This window comes from Rhyacophila brunnea, unplaced genomic scaffold (genome assembly GCF_057557595.1).
Source record: "Rhyacophila brunnea isolate RB1 unplaced genomic scaffold, BYU_Rbru_1.0 scaffold_24, whole genome shotgun sequence".
Lineage (NCBI taxonomy): Eukaryota > Metazoa > Arthropoda > Insecta > Trichoptera > Rhyacophilidae > Rhyacophila > Rhyacophila brunnea.
In genome coordinates this window covers 20,025,663-20,032,219 of record NW_028232904.1, presented here as the reverse complement: position 1 = coordinate 20,032,219, position 6,557 = coordinate 20,025,663, and positions in this window count along the sequence as shown.

Genomic DNA, 6,557 nt, shown 5'->3' with positions numbered 1-6,557 from the left:
TATAATAAATTCATAGATATCGTGGCCCAATAATGGTGTTAATCAATATTCGTAAAACAATGAGATTTGTTATGTGAATTCAATGACGTACCTTGGGGTTAGGCAGGTCACGCGTGACATAGGGGCAGCACAATATAAAAGGGGGCGAACAAAAGAACGAACACAGATATTACTATTTTTGAGAAGGTAGACAATGCAGTGGCTTCATTAGAAAGTAGGTATCAACATCTTCTAGAGGTGAGTTGGAAATACTGTCATCAGTTTGTGTACTCAAGTTTCGGATGATACTACCCATACTCAGTACGTGTGGCCCAATAAACTTATTCCAAAAAACTTGTGATGATATCATCGCGAGTTGCTGTTCTGTGCACTCGCTAGTTGTTGATAGACTTTCAACACTATTGACATTAAATGCGCGCGAATGAAATATCACTTGAATATAGGTATATCTTAATTTATTAGTCTATTGCGTTCGAATGTATGAATAATAGGTCATAAATTTTGTGTCGCAGCATAGTGGTGAGATGACGCACAGGCTTAGGCTTTTTATATGATCGCTCAAAACATGTTTAAAATTTAAAAAAATCACCGTTATTCATTTTTGTTAACATGAATATTGTAACCTAACAGAAAAAAAACTCATAAATTTAAAATGTGTTTAAAATTTTATAATAAATGGGACTTTTCGACAAGCGGAGCTCAGTGTATTTTTAGCGATTCTATTGAAGCCGATACACAGTCTGAGTTCCCTGAGCCGATACATATTTCAAATACTAATATGGAGTTGGTTTTAGTTTCAATTGAGTATGAAACTTTTGTCGCATACGCACGCCAAACGCTCTAGTAAGTATTTTGGAACAAGTTTCTATACTAAGTATTTTTTTATACTGGTAGTAAGTATACTTAGTCTTCAAAATCGACCAGTTTTCCCATCTCTAACATCTTCATTTAAAAAAATAATCGATGCATAAAAAATCCTAGTACGATGGTAGTGCTAGTTATTTTTTATTATTCCTGAATAAAAATGCGGTGACCTGTTCACTATAAATGAAGATTTTCGTAATATACCTACACACTTCATAATACCTAATATGATTTTAGGCCAATCGATTGAATGTAGTCATGCATTCCTACCTATCAATGTTGGTACCTACAGTTTTCAATATCCGTTTCCGTTCATGACAAACGTAAAATAAAACAGGTAGGTAGGAATAACAATAAGATTGTGGAGGAATACAAAATATAATAATTTGATCGTTAGCTATGCTGTCGAGCGACCTAAAAAAGTACAATTATGTTTGTAGATCTAATCAACGACAGGTATCACAGAAAACTTCCCCTAAGGACTTACCCTAAGCCCTAACGCGATGCGTTAACAGTGAGGTAACATTAGTGACGCTAGCATCAAAAAATAATTGCCTACGGGAATTAGTTAATGTCAGTAGGTCTTTATAAGTTTCAAACCATGTGACGACGTACACAACAGGCGTGCACGCAAAGGGCAGGGTTCAGATCCGAAATACTCCGAACCTCACCCCCCCGCAGGAACGAAAACAATATAATTTGGTTAATGTAATGGTACTTCTTCTTTGTCAAGACCCCACGACTGAAGATCCCCTACCTATTGCTAAGGGTAAAGTCAGTGCGACGCGCTGCAGTAACGTTATCCAATGGTATTGGATGAACGTCGACTGAAATTGCGCGAGCTAGTAGATATGGTAGGCATTTTAAAAAGTGCTGTACATGACATATTGACTGAAAATTTGGACACGAGAAAGCTGTGCGCAAGGTGGGTGCCGCGATTACTCACAATGGAACAAAAACAGCATCGTGAGGATGTTTCAATCGAGTGTTTGGCGAAGTTTCACAGCAATAAAGCAGAGTTTTTGCGTCTATTCATAACCATGGATGAAACATGGGTCCATCACTTCAGACCTGAGACGAAATCGGCTCCAAAGAAGGCGAAGACAGTTCCATCTGTAGGCAAGGTCATGGCGTCAGTTTTTTGGGATGCGCGTGGTTTAATTTCCGTTGATTATCTTCAGAAAGGAAAATCAATCAACGGTGTGTATTATGCAAACTTATTGCAGCGTTTGAGTGATGAAATCAAGAAAATACAACCGCATTTGGCGAAAAAGATCATTTCGTTTCATCAGGACAATTCATCAGTTCACACATCCGTTATCGCGATGGCCAAAATCAATGACTTAAAGTTCGAATTGCTTCCTCACGCACCCTATTCGCCAGATTTAGCCCCTTCGGATTACTTTCAGTTTCCAAACTTGAAAAAATGGCTCGGTGGTAAAAGATTTGCCAACAATGAAGAGGTGGAGTTGGCAGTTGATAACTATTTTGAGGAGCTCGACGATTCCACTATAAACAGGATATCAAAGCTATCGAACATCGCTGGAAAAAGTGTATCGACCTAAAGATTTTTTGTGTTTTATTTATTAGGTCGGGTACTTCTGGGACTACCCTCGTATAACTATATATAACTAGCGAATTTTACAAATTATACTTTTAAGACAACATAACACTTTTTTTTACAACATAACATTTAAAAAAACAACGAAATAGTGCCCCTGCACATCTATTCTATACACGTGACTGCTATCGGCGGTTACCAAGGGTAGTTTATCATATTTGTATTATAATGTTACAATAAGTTACCCGTCTAAACAGTCAAAACTGTTTATCTCACTCTAAAATTTGGCACAGCCAAGAGAGGTGCTGTTAAAACATAGCACTTATTGTAACATTTACAACAAAATTATTGTACAATTAACATTACATCGATACAAAATTTTGAAAAACTATTTTCGATAGCGGCCGATAGCAACAGTGACGTCCCTAGATAAAATGCCGCCCCTAGGCAGCGCCAAAATCCTGCCCTATGTTTTTATACAGTATTTGTATCATCTTTTCATGAGTCCACTACAGGGCTCGAAATGGAACGGAACGCACCGGAGCGCCGTTCCGGCTCGTGAAATTTGTAAAATTATCGCTCCGTCTCGTGGAAAAAATATGTTGAGCGTCTGAGTTAGATAGGCCATATAATAGAAAATCTGACACACTTATTTTCATAAAATACACATACGATTTGATGACTATGTAAATATCTTCAGAAAATTTGTCGAGCGCTCCGGTTCGTAAACTTTTCCATTTCGAGCGCTGGTCCACTATCTAAGAAATGTGTTGTATGGATACATTACTAACAAAATATCAGACTGTAAATTATTCGCAAATCTGCATGTGTCGTTTCTGGTCACCAATGACGTCGAAAGGCAACGGTAGTAAGCTAGACATCGCGAACCCGATAAAACCAGTGAGCTGATTTTTTAATGGAAAGATAATTTCGTTAATATTAAGTTTAGTTAACTATTTTTATATATTCCAAAAGATTCTCCTCGATTTGCCGCCCTTAGAGTAACTGCCGCCCCCAAAGCGACGCTCAATCTGCCTACCCCCACGGGTCGTCACTGGATAGCAGTCTTGTGAATATAATAGATGCGCTAATCAGGTTGAATCCAGCTCTGACGTTCATTAACAGTGAAGAAAGTCAATATAATTATCATGGGAATAATAAAATGACGTCACTTACTTTCTTTAACAAAGGCTAATTTATTTAAACGAGGTAAATTGGCCATATCATAGAATGTAATAGGAATTTAGGTTACTAGTCTAGCTACCAAGTTTAAATTTAATAATCATTTATCAGCTCACTTGTTTCACCTTTTGTTCAGTTCAGTGATGTTAGTCATTCATTTAATTCATTCGTTCATTAAATAAAAGTCTAAAATTCACCTACAAGAAGAGGCGCGTTTCTTTGACACAGATGACGCAAAAAATTCGTCAGAAGAAGGATGTTCGAAACGGTTCAAGCCAGTCACAAAATTCTTAAATTATACCAAAATGTTAAAAAATTCCGTTATACAAATTGCATATAAAATAAAAAATAATACTCAACAAAGTCCCTGCAACACTGACGACAACAAAACTATAATATGACCAATCAAATAAATACGTAATTGCAGTAGCGAAGGGTGGAGGTAGGCTGTTAAGATCCGCCATAAATAGTGCACATTAAACTTTGTTAGTCATACGTATTTGTGTTTATTGAACTAAGACTAGAATTTACAGATGATATTGGTTAGTTTTTGTTTTCATTGAACTAATTCTACAATGTGTAGATAGCGTTAATTGTTAGTTTTCAAAATTGAATTAAACCCTGCGTAACCAAGCCATAGAAGATAATAATCAAAAAATATTCGTTGATATATAAAACAACCTAAAATTATGCCATCATTTTAGATGTTTTATAGATAGAAGAATATTTTTATTGATTATGGTTTTGTATAAGCAGTGCTTAAGGCTATACCTCAGTTGAGGCATGGTCTTAAAAGATTGTGGCTAGGCGATGCACGGATTGCGGATCGCGGGTGCAAATGACGCATGCCGAACGAAATATAATTTGTCATATAAATCCAATATGCGTCAATTTAATGTTCTGTTTATTGTTCTGTTAGTAACAATAATAATATATTCATTGACATGTTTAACATGACATAACGGACATGTAAATGGGTACCTAACGTTTTTAGTCATCTTTACACGATTTAAGAACTCCGAATGCCAGCGCAGTGTTGCCAACTAAAATTGTCAAAATTCAGTAGATTTTCTGATTTTTTCTAAAAAATATCAGTAGATTGACAAAAATGTATGAAATTCAACGATTGTGTTTTGTGAAAGTGTGCATATTGACATAATCTAAAAATTTAAATTTCAAAAGTGTCTTTTAAAAAATCATGTAAAAAGTGACTTTTTATTCATCACAAATATCATAACTTCTTTTTCTTGACCAAAATTTCAGTAGACATGGCAAAACTGTGCCAGCGAGCCCAACATTTCGTCACGCCTATAGTTGAAAATTATTTGCCGTTTCACTGAAGTATCGTCTTAATGAATTAAAAAACTTACTAATGCAATCTATGCATACTATGTATTCTTATTTCAACGAAAACAAATAAGTATGACTGAAAAAGTGTGTACTATTTTTGGCGGATCGCCCCTAGCATACAATAAACGTTATGGTTTGGCTTAAGCAGGGTTTAATTAAATTTAAAAAACTAACCAGCTCCATCTGAAAATTGTTTTCTTTGAACTAAGAAAACAAATAAGTTTGACTGGCAATGTTCAGTGTGCACTATTTATGTCGAATCTTAACAGCCTACCTCCACTGGTAGAAAACACAGTTAAAATCCTGGAAATACTTTCACAATCGGTGAAAAGAAATCTCAAAAGCCTACCTCTACTATTATGGTTTGGTCTAGGCAGGGCTTAGTTGAATTTTAAAAACTAACCAGCACCATATTATGCATATTGTATTCTTAGTTCAATGAGTGTGCACTATTTATGTCGAATCTTAACAGCCTACCTCCACCCTTCGCCACTGGTAGGTAAGTACTAAAGCTATCATTTCTCATAGGATAAATTTACACATTCTATATATTATTCATAGCACAAACCAGAATGTATTAAAACAACCATTCGACGGCCGGTCGGTGCAACTCGAAGCAAATGTTGCCGACCCATTACTTATTGATTAGAATGTTTAGATTAACAATCACGTAAAATTGTAAATAACGTAAGTAAGTTATCATAGGAACACTTAACGGCCCACATGCTCAGCGTAGGTCAAAATGGAGCTTTTATGGAATTTTCAGAGCATAACCCTGGACGTTCCTTAAACGTTGTAGATAATCTATTTATATAATTTTGAAGCTTTATTATCCTTTGTATTTATTTTAAATATTTGATGACTGCATAAAGTATTTTTATTACATAAAATAGTATCCTTTTAAACCTCTCGCTCAAATGTTTTAGAATATAGTCATATTTCAGTACTTACGTCCATGTGAAGTGGTGTTAAGATTTTTTAGATTTATTAATTTTTAAACGCATTTACAAAGCCATTAGTAATATTAATGTTAACATTATATAGTGACATTTACGATAAAAACCTAACCGGTTTTTTTTTTAAATGGTACATAAACGTGCGTTACCATGATCTTACTCCCTACTTCCTTTATCGTTTGTCAATTTATGGCTACGGCCGTATGTTGTAGCTTAACCACTGGGAAATGCCAATAGAAATGGCGTATTTCAAAAAAATACTACCTTATTCTTACGCAGAGCATGTGGGCCCTTAAACGATTTAAACCAACAAAATGCATCAATTTTCTTTATTATAATAAGGTATACAAACAATGCATTCACGGTTGCCAATGTAGATATTAATAATTATTATTGATTTGTTTATATTGACCTATATTAGTAACGTTCTCAAATAAGACGTATCTATTGTACATACTAGAACTATGTACCTGCTGCCTAATCTAATACAAAATGTTGATATTAAAATGAGTAGGTATGTATCCCTCTAAGCTGACCCAATTTAGACAGATTATTTTCTATTAGTTGTAAAATAAAATAATTACTTACGGTTTCTTATCAAGGGAATTAATATTTACACTAAATTAGTAATACGTACATATCTA